Source organism: Phocoena sinus, chromosome 12 (assembly GCF_008692025.1).
Source record: "Phocoena sinus isolate mPhoSin1 chromosome 12, mPhoSin1.pri, whole genome shotgun sequence".
NCBI classification, from domain to species: Eukaryota; Metazoa; Chordata; class Mammalia; order Artiodactyla; family Phocoenidae; genus Phocoena; species Phocoena sinus.
The window spans coordinates 21,871,500-21,884,239 of NC_045774.1; the positions used below are offsets into that span (position 1 = coordinate 21,871,500).

Below are 12,740 nucleotides of genomic sequence, written 5' to 3' on the forward strand. Positions count from 1 at the left end.
ATGGCAGTCTCTGATGGCAATCACTGTCTACCAAATGAAGTTCCCTTAACATCTGTCACCACCTTTCCTTCTCAGCCCTCACTCCCATTCCCTCAATATGCCAAATGTTCTAGTCACACCGGCTATTTCTTCAGCATCCCCTGCTCTTCTCTGTTGCACAGTGATATGTTCATATTAAATGCCTTTCCTCTGCATCTCTACTTACCAAATCCTAGCATTCTTTTAAGACCTAAGAGAGTGTAGCATGCCCAGTCTCTTGTTTCTGTACTCCCATAATATCATTTTATGCCTCTGTAGCTTTTACAACTTGTTGTTTATATGGTTTTCTCACACACTAGACAGGAAGCTCTTTGAAAAAAGGATTCTTGTCTTATTTATCTTTGAATTCCACACATGTACATTATTTTGAATTCATACTTGGTGTCATTGAAATTGATATAAATTATTAGATGGATAACTGAGACAATAATATCTAGATTCAAAGTAATATGAAATTTGATTTCCAATAATATCTTATTTCATTGCATTACTATATATAAGCTTTGGAAAAAATATCATTTGACTGAGTGAATGAGCCAGTAGATGAAATTCTGGAACTGTCTGACAGAGTTTGCCTATTAGGATATTATAAACACCTGCTTGAAACTTGAGCATTTTTCTAGGCTTAAACTTTGTAGGTGATGACATACTCCAAGATGAGGCTGAAAATATAAATGCCATCCAGAGTTTATCAAAGTGCCAGGGGAGTGCCTGAATAACCACATAGCAGAGGTGATTATAAAGCTTTTCTGGTTACGTCATTTGGATGAAGCATGGCTTCCATTTGAACCACTTACCTCTGTTGAGTCCTACCTGGTTGTTCAAACCCTTCTTGAGCATATGCTTTCTTAAACTCTGTTAATAACTGATATTCAGATTATTTGTTGTTTTCTAACTTTATGTCCATTTCTAAACTCTTGAGGTTTGGTACCCTGTCGTTTATTTAGCCTGTTGCCTCACCAATCCTTGGACAGTGTGTAATCAAGATTTGACGTTGGCGCTTCCCTGGGGGCGCAGTGGTTGAGAGTCCGCCTGCCGATGCAGGGGACACGGGTTTGTGCCCCGGTCCGGGAAGATCCCACATGCCGCGGAGCGGCTGGGCCCGTGAGCCATGGCCGCTGAGCCTGCGCGTCCGGAGCCTGTGCTCCGCAGCAGGAGAGGCCACAACAGTGAGAGGCCCGCGTACCGCAAAAAAATAAAAATTAAAAAATGTGAGGTTGTATACCTCTACACTGGCGCATGAGTCAATTTCCCGATTCCCTGTAAAGCTTTTCAAGAGAAGAGACAGAATTGATTATTTCAGCAGCTCAGTTACTAACAGTGGATAGGGCCCATCTGATTAGGTTACACGAAATGCCATAGGCCTTGCCTTGATTTCTTTTTGAAGGATCTTTATTGTATCGTGGACCTAGGGGAGGGAGACTGAAAGCACTTTTTTTCATTACATCTGAGAATCAGTTGTAGCATGAAATATTGGAATGGAATTCAAGTTTTCAGCTGTGCTTTCATTACTTTTGGTATTATTTCCATTGATGTGGGAGACTCTTCCCTAAGAGATGGATTTTCCTTCAGGCAAGGTCAGCCTGTTTTATGCATACTCAAGAATATAATGCATATTTTACCGTTTGATTTCTTCATTCTCTTTGTTTACATACTCCAGAGTTAACATTGGCTTTTCTGTATGCTAATCTTGGCACGTCCAGGAGTAAAAGGAGAATTGGAGAAAGAGTCATGACCTTATTTAAGTATACTGAAATAGTAACCAAGTAGTAGCCATAAGTGCCATAAAAGATAAAACTGGAGAAAACAATACCTTGGAGTTATGACTTTGTTATGTCATATTTCTCATTAGAGTATAGTAGTCAAATAGTCCTCCTTTGGTTTTATCCTCCAAATATCAAGTTAAAGAATAAATATTTAAGGTAGCTTGGCAAGAAGGAGTTATTTACCTGCCATAATGTTATTAAGAGATAGAATAGAGGGAATTGAAAGGAAGGGAAAGAAAAATGAAAGTGAGAATATAAAAATAAAATGTATCACAAAAAAAAATTTTTTTAATTATACAAAACGTCTAATTGGCCCTGTTCTTTTGCAAAAGCAAGTCAGCAAACACCATTCTGCAAGAGAAGTAGTACCTGTGGAGATGGGGTACCATATGTCTATAGGCCTTGTTGGTGAAATTTTGATTTTATGAACCGAAGGGCTTACCTCCATTGACTGTCAATGAAAGAGCTGTCCTTGCTTTGGGAATAAAAATTGATAAACAGTTTAATGGAACATTGGTTTTTAGCTACTGTTATTTTCTGTTCATTTGACTGATTACCTTTAAGGTATGGATGATAAATGTCTTTGCTCATTCTAAGTTCAATTTTATTTATTCTTCATTTTTTTATTCCTTTATTCATTCAGTCAGTTTCTGCAATGGGGCCAGATTAATAAACTTTAAATAAGATAGTAATATGGATAATGGAAAATAGTTGACTTGAAAGGTTGAAGACCTAAGCTATAGCCCAGACTCATCCATAACCACCTTTGAGTGCTTAAGCAAGTATTTTCATTTATCTGGTTCTCAGCTTTTTTCCCCTATTATTTGGCTGATGGGTTCAATGATTTCTAAAATCTTTCACAATACTAAATGCTCCCTATATGATTTAGAATAAGCTTAACAAGTAATTGTGATAGAAGTGGATGGTTATATATTTGCTCCTAAAATAAGTTAGTCTGATGTCAAATATGTGGTCAGGAAAAACAAAAATCTCAGTTACATCCCTGATCTTAGAAAACTTGACATGTGTGTAAGAATACACGTGGGGGAGAAGTTCGCATTGCCAGTACCAGACAATCACAGTCCAGATGCAGAGTACGGAGCAGAGAGCACTATACGATCCTGAATCATCAAAGAAAGATTAAATTATGTTCAGGAAACTATAATTAACTCAAGGAGAAGGCTAATGTACTTTGGAAAATAATCACTAGCAGATGTTAAAACAAAAATTATTTCTCTGTCGTCTTTACCTAACCATAAGGTTGTATTAACTAGAACATTCACCTTATTCCTGAGCTTCCCCATGAACCAACCTTTCACCACACTAAACTAAAGTATATGCAACTCAGGAATGATAGTCTTATGTTTTTATTTCAGCTGATAAATGTATTTATCTCTAAATCTAACACTGAGAACTGTGGGCTTTTGTATATTAGCACACATAGTTTTCTTTAAAGACTTACTCAGTATCACTGCCTCTCTAAAGCCTTTTCTACTTCTTTTGGTAGGGTTGGCCACTTCCTTGTTTGTGCTCCCCCTGTACTGTGTTTATATTTTTCTCAAAGCACCTAAAACACTTTGTTGCACTTATTTGTTCACAAATGTTTCCCTTCTAGGCTCTGAGCTCTTAAATATAGAGCTTGCCTTTTCCATTTTTGTATTTTGTAATACAAAATACTTAGCTCATTTTCTGACAAATATGGACATTCTATAAGTTTCTAAAAGTATCATAAAATAGTCAGAAACCCTAGTTAAGGAGGCTTAAGTTACAATCACTAATTCACATGTACCTACTTTTTTGTGATTTTAGTAGTTCTAATTTACGCAGTGCTTTTATTTTGTATCTTTCCTGTGCTCCAGCACTAAGGACCTGCTGAGAAGTGGCAATAGACCAAAGGTAGCTCTAAGATCATTTTTACGGCAGTTTCCAGAACCGGAACCCTAAAAAAAAATGGCAGAGTTGGCGAATTTTGACTCAGTTTGCCCCATCCTCCTCTTGTGAAAACTCCTTTTTCCCAGACACACTTTTGACTTTTCAAAGCCTTCTACTTAGTTGTCCCAGCAATGAATTGCCCCATGCTCCCAGATACACTCTTTCCCATTCCTACTTGTATCTCTTTAACCCTTTTTCATCTTCTTTACATTCCGAACTCAATCCCAACATTTACCTTCATATCATAAATGTTTCTAAAGATCTGAGCTTATAATCAAATCATCATACTGATCAGGGTTTGTGTGCGTGTGTTGTATGTGTGTGTGTATGTGTTTGTGTGTATCTTCCCAGCCTATAACTGCCTTCTCTACCACCTCCTAAGTGCCTCTTACCTTGCCCCTCCAGATACTCCAGGTGGAACAGTGACCCCATTTAGAGTCTTTTTTTGTAGCAGGGGAAAGTTGCCTCTTTTGGTACACTTTGATAAAGTCTATCTTTTTTTCTAAATTTTTATTTATTTTTATTTTTGGCTGTGTTGGGTCTTCATTGCTGCGTGTGGGCTTTCTCTATTTGCAGAGATCTTCGTTGCGGTGCATGGGCTTCTCATTGCGGTGGCTTCTCTTGTTGTGGAGCACGGGCTCTAGGTGCCCAGGCTTCAGTAGTTGTGGCTCGTTGGCTCTAGAGCGCAGGCTCAGTAGTTGTGGCGCACGGGCTTAGTTGCTCCGTGGCATGTGGGATCTTCCCGGACCAGGGTTCGAACCCGTGTCCCCTGCATTGGCAGGCAGATTCTTAACCACTGCACCATCAGGGAAGCCCTGATAAAGTGTATCTTGAGCGTGCATTTATCTTTCAGTACTCTCCTCCCACCTTTACCTAGTGCTTTTGAATCCCTTCTACTCCCTTCTATAAAAGAAGTATCTCTTCTCTAGTATATGAAGAGTGGTGTTCATTCTTTTAAACGTTCCTTTTAACTAAGAAATATAAAGATCATATCTTGTTTCCAGGTCCTATTTGCCACTTTTCCCATAGAGTTGATGCACATAATTATTACTTTTAATTGTGACAACTCTCATCTAAAGTGTAACTGGAATATCTTATTGGCTTTTCTACTGAAATTATGATATAGTTTGTATGTGTTTAACCTCAGTAAAAGGAGTGATGAGAGGCACTTATCTTTGCATGAGAAGTTTGCCAATAAAGCCTTAACTGTAATAAACCATTAAACCATAACTTGTCTTAAAATAATTTGGAAGAATGGAGAAATGAAATAATAAAGAATCTTACCAACAATGGATATTTTTTTAAAAATCTGTCTCTGCCTATCTATCTGTCTATCTATCTATCTACCTACTTATCTAATCGTAGCTCAACATGACCTTTGCTTAGCTTAGTAATAATAACCTGTAAGCATCCAAGAATAAATATCTAATGCCAAGGTTTTTTTTTCTAAAAATGGAAAGGCTGAGAAACAATAATGCTTAAACTTTCCAAGTGTTTGTTACAAATAGTAGATGGAGGATTGGAAAATATTTTAAAGGCACTCTCCTATAAACCTGCAGACAACAGAAAAATCAGTCTTTACTTTGTTAGTAAAGTGAAGCATAATTTTCTCCTCATATTTAGGAATGAATTTTAAATGACTTGGGGATATTTAACAAGATCTGTTAACACACTTTTCTGAAAACTTGTTAATTTTATTGAATATTAAGGTTTCATTGCATAGTGATTTCTTATGAATCTAAAAACCTAAAAGTAAAGTTTGAAAAAATGAAAAGTCTCTCTTTCCTTTATTCCATTGTTTAAAAAGTATGCTATATGAACTGCTGATTTCTAGGAAACATAAGCATGAGTTATAATACCAAATTCTCAAGAACTGTTTGAGGAAATATTTTTCTTTTATTTTGATGAAGAAACTGAGGCACAAAAATTCAATTAAAATTAATGCAAAAACAAATTTCTGAGATGGTTATCTCTACGTCTTTATTTTAATAGTAACAATAATTACCTCCCTTGTAGAGGCCACTACTAATTCAACTGCAACAAAATGATTTGTGCAAAATCCCCAAACTTGGTGTCACATCTTTCATGTTAATATCATTTAGATCTTTGCTTTAAAATCACACTAATTACCTGGAAGTTTCTGTGAGGTAAAATATAAGTACAACATTACGACCACCACTTTTTTGTTCTTCAAGGGAAAACCAATCATTGAAGAGGTCATGCATAGCAATCCAGACGACAACAGAAACAATTTTCAAATCCTCTGAGTGAGTGAAAAGAGGGATCTTCTAAATTTAAAATTCCAGATATATGTGCATATCATGAGACAACTATTTTCTATTTCCAGGAGCCATAGTCCTGGAGATTAAGACTGGAAAAGTAGAGTTAGAACTGGGAACACTGCCCCTGACACAGCTTGTCTGGAGGACTTTCGTGCTCTCTTTTGCCTGTGGAAGCTGTTGGTAGGAATGATGGTTTCTGGGTTAGGGAATGGTTGGGTGCTTGTCTATATTTGCAACACAGCTGGAAGGAGTGTGTGTCAGTGCTAGCCTTCTGAGGATTAAGTTCTCCTTTTCTCTTTTAAGTCTTAGTTCGATGACTGTGGGACTGCCAATCATAGGTAGTCACTGAATACTGTAAGTTGTTGTTCCCTATAAATAGCTGTATCTATAGAATCTTGGCCCATTTATGTCTTGGGTGAATTCTGTTCAGAGTGCGAAATAGCTCAGTGATTTATTCTTTTTTTTTTTTTTTTTTTTGTGGTATGTGGGCCTCTCACTGCTGTGGCCTCTCTCCTGTGGCCTCTCCCGTTGTGGAGCACAGGCTCCGGACGCGCAGGCTCAGCAGCCATGGCTCACGGACCCAGCCGCTCCACGGCATGTGGGATCTTCCCAGACCGGTGCACGAACCCGTGTCCCCTGCATCGGCAGGTGGACTCTCAACCACTGCGCCATGAGGGAAGCCCTGATTTATTCTTTTTTATCTGGGAGATGCCATGCTTTACTTTAGCTTAGGTCGTGTTGCTAACATACAGTTTTGTTTTGTTTCTTTAGCATTTTAACTTGATTTTTTTTCCAAAAGAGGTGCTCTTTGGTTTGTTAATATGGATGTGGTTAATTATCATATATATATATGAAGGACCCCACCACTATTCTCTCAGTGTTTAATCAATCATGTTCTTTGGCTTTGATGAAGCTTTCAATTTTGAGAATGGTAGAGCTTGTCAAGAGTCATTTAAGTGCCAGCAAATGGTTGATTTGAGGCAAGAAGAACAAAGTTAAAAAAGAAAATAAATCTAGCTTTCGCTTAATAATTTGCCCTTTGCAGCAACAGAATCTTATCTGACCACCCACATTCATCTGGCTGCTGACGTGGTTCTTGCTTCAATTGCAGAAGCTATTTTTGCACCTTTTGTGTCTTTTGAGGAACCGAGTGGGCCTACTTGCTTATAATGATTCATGTTGCAAAGTGAACAGGGTGTCCTGAAGTGCTACTGCAGTGATGTGCAGAAAGGAGGAGAAAATTAAAGCTAACTGCTTCCTTTAAGCATTTTGAACGTTCACATGACGTGGTAGTAGATTAAGGCACATTTTAACTGTCCTGTCTTGATGCTTTAGTCCTTCCTATGAAACACAACTTGTCTGAAAGAAAGAGCAATGTTTTTAAAAATGGACAAATATACAATAGATATCTATGGATATGTAGTAATATTTTTATATGGGCCTTTTTTACCAGGAGATAAACCATCTTATCTATTTGGATTAAGTAGTTTGACTGACCTTCTATGCTTTTTTTTTTTTTTTTGGATCAGACTTGAATAAATTAATTCTAAGTATGAGAAAGTTCCTTTCTTTGTTACTTTCCAGAGTTTGTTATGTCTCAGGATTTTACTTTGGTTGGTTTTGGCTTCCTATTTTAGAAATTAATTTTAGCACAGAGCATAACATTACTGAAATAAACTATAGAAAAGAATTTTCTATGAGGTTCTTCATCCTGCGGAGTTTAGTTGCTGATGCACCAAAAGAAGTTTTGTGGGAATCTCAGCTTTAAGACAGAGTTGTATCGTGGATTGCAGTGGCATAATTTCTAGTTCCAATACATCGTTTTAACTCTAGCATTATTTTCCAAATTGCTTCCACGTTTGCTGTTACAGACAATTCTCTTATAATGCAAGTACTTATTCAAAAGATTTAAACTATGTGAAAAGAAAGGAAATTTTTTCTTGAAAGGAAAAGTCTTCTCGAGAGATCCAGTTCCAGATTTTCTTTTCTCAAGGAAGGCATTTCTATGAGTGAAGAATAAGCATGTCTGTTAAATTCACTACAAGTGTCATCATTTAAAAAATCTTCTTGTTCATCTTTTAGATTCCCAGAAGTTGTGCATGAGTTCCTGTGGAGAGAGTTGGCATCGTGGATAGCAAAGACGGTTATGATGCAGTTTTTTGATACGAGGATAACAGGTTAATAACTAAAATTTATTGTTTTATTCTATTGTTTTTACATTGAACTTGAAAAGCAGTTTTAACTTACTGCACACCAGTATGTGAATTTACTTTGTCTTCCAGTCTGGTAAGAAACAAGGTATATGCTATTTGGAAAGAAATATAGTGAAGGTTTTATTTTGTTTTTCATAATAGTCCAGTTTTAATTATAATTTGCTTAATTGAGATAGGCTCATTTAAGAGAATTTCTTTCTGGTACAGTTTACTTTCATGCAAAATTCTATGTAGTAAATCCTAATAACGTTTGTTATAGAATGGGGGACACGTTGCACCAGAAGAGCAAAATCACAATTGTAAAAAAATTGCCAAGAAAAATTTATGACAAAATATTAAAATTAGCATGCTAGAGTCAAAATAAGTCACAAATACTCTGAACAGATATGCAAACTATACAACTATCTGCACTCATTGTAGCCAACATGGAAAAAATACAGTTCAGTTTTCCATTAAGCTTTAGATGTCAAATTAGATTTTAATGTATGTCCAATTAGACGGTGATCATCACAATCTCTTTACTTTTCTCCAGAAGTTCTCTGAATTGTTTGGCAGGGTTTTGTGTCATATACAGTATCCTCCTCATATTGGCGACTTGCTCCATTCAGGGAGAACGAAGGTTGTTATGGGAGTTTTTACTAATAAAAGAAGCATTTATAATGAATTTGGCTCTCAGGAAGGTGCCTTTTTTTAATCATCCTGTGTAAATAAGTCACTATTCAGCTGGGCTCTGGCACTGGTCATGGTTTTTCGGTAGACCCTTGTTTCCTTCATCCGGTACTCATATGTGGTAATGACTTGTGGGTCCGTCAGCATTAAAGCAACGGTGCTCCGAGATGCTCATGTATTTCCTAAAATATTTTGTAGTTGATCTATGGCATTTTGAAAGCAAATATATGGAAATGGCCTCTAAATTTTTGTCTAGTAATTGCTATCAGAAGACATATATTTTTTTACACGTGTAATACCACCTAATTCTCAACAACAAAAACCCAAATAACCATTTTAATTTGTTTGAAATGTTTTATTATTAAAACATTGGAAGCAGAGAAGTAGTGTTTGTTGCCCATCATTTTATACCATTATTATCTAGGATGTTATTATTTAATGCTCACTTGACTTTTGCCACCACTCAAGTAATGATTAATTTCCTGAGGTAAAGTTTTTTTCTGAGATAGTGTTTTTCTAAGCAAAAGATCCCAGATTGACAGCCCTGGATACTGTAGGCCTTTATTCATCTGCAGAGCTAGGCTGCCCTTCTGCCAATCCCACCCAGCTGTTATCCTGAAGAGACCTCTGTGGAGGTCTATAAGGGAGGCTGTTTCTGTGCCTTTCCTTTCAGGGCCTGTCTGAGAAATTACTTAACTGGGTGCCAGATTTATTTGAGTGGGACTGAAGCGTGGCCAAGGGAGTGGGCACACTTTTAGAAAAATGGCAACTCTTCCAAGTAATATCATTTTCTTTTCTTCTGCTCAGTTCCCTTATTTCCATTACCACTGAAATAGCCACGCAGAGGGTAGTGTCTTTTTCAATATTACCCCCCTCTGAAAAATGCACTGAGCCTGCTAGACAATGCCTGCCTTTCTTTACCAACCGAAGGACTCCTATGGGCTGGAGCGTCATCCACAGGAAAGCCAAAAGTCATATCCTCTTGCAAAATATCCTACTCCTTTCAGAGCACTCAAAGGCATTAGGGAAAATTTTAAATGTCAATGTGAAGCTGTGTTTGGAATACCGTTCCTTTGTTGGCAATGGATGCCAAAAATCAATTTGCGCGGGTTTGGTTACCATATAAAGAAATCTCAGAGAATGAAATGATAACTGGCTGTTTTCTTTTCATATAAGGATTGCTCGAATATTGCATTTTTAGACATATCAATCAATTGGGAAAACCAGAGATTTACTTTTAACACACAGTTAGAGTATGAAAAATGAAATGAATCTACACAATCATAGAGAAGTAATGTAGCTGTAATTAACCACATTACTATGGATCTTTATAGCTCCAAGTAGATCTTTATTGAGAAAATTTTGGTAAAATTGCAGGTATATACAATAATACATTTGATGGTTTATAATAATATTCTGAGATCCAAGGAAAATATTTCCCTATCTTATAAGCATTTTCATACATTTAAGTAATACAGCACGAGCTCAGGAATTTACGCCATTGTTGGTAGAGTAAGATGGCTAAGTAAAAGTATCACCTAGCAAAAAAAGACAAATGTCATTATCAAACTTTGGCTTAAACTTTGAAAGCCTTATGGATTTTCAAGTGAATTTTTTTCCCTAAGTGTAAGTTGAGGAGAGCAGCAAAGAGACTTTGAATACTAGACAGACATGCCATGCCCAGGAATAGATCTATGGTGCAAACAGTCTGCATTGCAGAATTTTTTTTCAGTTTCCAAGATAAAGCAACTGAAGACAAGAGATTAATGAAAAGAGTCCATGTTCTTATTGGTTCCTGAATATGAACCAGTATCCCAAAGGACCCATTACTCCTGTTTTCTCCAATCTACCTTTCTATACGCCTCAGAAACTCCAAGAAGGAGAGTGATTTTATGGATAGCAGTTAGTTGAAGGCTGTCCAAGGATGGTGTTGGAGAGAATATTATATGCTCAGATATGTTTAAAATCTCATGTAAAGGGTTCATGTGAAATAGGAGTGATTTCCAATTCCCCAGTAATATTCTTAATTAAGCCTTTCACTGGTGTGAAAAGTTAGACACTGTAGTTCAGAGGAATGTAGACCAGAGGTGTCCCTGATACTTCTGGGATCTCCAGCTCAGACAGAAGGACAGAAGCTCTTCTCTGAACAGCAGTAGGGAGCATGGCACTGGGTTTATCTAATTTCATGATGAAATGGTAGGACATCTTAGGCAGGTTTGTCATAGAAATTTAAAAGGAGGAGGTTTTCCTGACCAAAGCTATTTGCATAATTGTCATTTTCTACTGGGATCAAAGCTGTGAATTTTAAAACATTTTCTGGATAATAAATGCTATTGGAATATAGGACGGTCTTCTGTTAAGATCAGCAAGATTGATTTTTTTAAAATAAAATAGTAGGTGTGACTTTTTTGACGAGCCCTTTTCTAAAATTTAAACCCATCAAAAATTAAATAACTATTCTAGATAATTTTTGTTCTGACCATTAATTGTCTACTTTTGAATTTTATGTAAATCGCTTTTCTTCGTCTCTGATCTGTTCTTTAATAGCAAAATATTATTGCTTTTGCTTGAAGTTTATTTGGTGATTCTCTTTTTATGATATGTCCTTAGTGAATAAGAATTGTATATGTCTGGTGTAGGGTGTAATAATTTTAATTTTTTACTATAAACCATAAAAATTAAATCTGATTTAAAAAGTTATTGCTTTGTTGCTAAATGAAAACACTACATTCTATTTAATTATTAAATATAGTATCCCAGTCCTGTTTTTTATAAAATTTTATGTACATGTTTAACTTGAAGTCCGTGTTTTAAGCAAAATTATATATTTTATGTAAACCAAGGAATGAGAAGTGACCATATGCCTAATTTTCACTTGTGAGGTTCTTACTTTCCTTAAAAGTAATGCTTCTCAAAGAACAAAGTAAAACAGTTGTATGTCATGAGAATTAATCATGTTCTCACGAGGAGCTGTCTTCATTAATACTTTAATATAAAGATTTTGAACATCATTTACACTATGGGTTTGTTTGAAATCCGTACAAAACTCAAATATTCTCCCAGGACCATGAAATATTCAAGCATTGGAAGTATTGGAGTCAAGTGAAAATATTTAGGAGAAAATATTCTTGAAGATGTATTATTTTACATTGTGATAAAACTTAACAGTGGAGCTGGGGGTGGCAGGTGCTAGTTGGGGAGGTGAGACCCCTTAGCCTTGGCGGTCTGCCAAACCTGGATTTGATTCTGGTTCTGACCCTAAGTATCATCCTCAACTGTATATATGGGTAATAACACCTGTGGCGTAGGACCGTCATGAAGCTCTATACCAGTATAACTCTACCAGTGCATGTAGTAAGCACACAGTAAATAGCAGTCATCATCCTTGTTATCAACAGAACTGCATACATAGATCAATACCATGATAAGATAATAAATATGAAAAGCAACCTAGAAGATACTCAGTTCAAGCTCTGACTCTGAATTAAGGAAAGATGTGCAAAAGTTTCTGACTTGAATTGGAAATACACTGTACTTCCATTTTGGAGGGTGTTACCTCTAAAGGTCTGACAGAGGTTGTGTCTACATGAACCTTAAGTATGTAGTTAATTAAACAAAAATTCAGCCAATTTGGGCTTAACGATGCTTATTCTTCTTATTTGCATTGAAGTCTAACAAAGCCATCACTTCTCTTTCAGTGTTTGCCTTTTTACCTATAGAGGGATTCATAGGAAAATAACTGTATGGGGAAAAATGTAATTCAATAATAAAACTTTTTAGCAAACCAAAGTTAATATGCTTGTTGTTTAGTTTTCTGACAACTGCTTTACAAACCTACT

General features: G+C 36.4%; 1 protein-coding gene across 8 annotated transcripts in view; it reads left to right on the forward strand.

Annotated features, from left to right (window-relative positions):
* The window catches only part of HIVEP2 (HIVEP zinc finger 2), a 193,762-nt gene that overhangs the window by 152,045 nt on the left and 28,977 nt on the right, over window positions 1–12,740 (forward strand). For 6 of the 8 annotated variants that reach the window (XM_032650706.1, XM_032650705.1, XM_032650703.1 and 3 more), the window contains one exon: window positions 8,102–8,196. The gene's annotated coding sequence lies outside the window, so the exon portion shown is untranslated. Of the gene's footprint in view, window positions 1–6,113; window positions 6,200–8,098; window positions 8,197–12,740 lie in introns of those variants that run through there. The other 2 variants (XM_032650710.1, XM_032650711.1) reach the window with 2 other exon arrangements.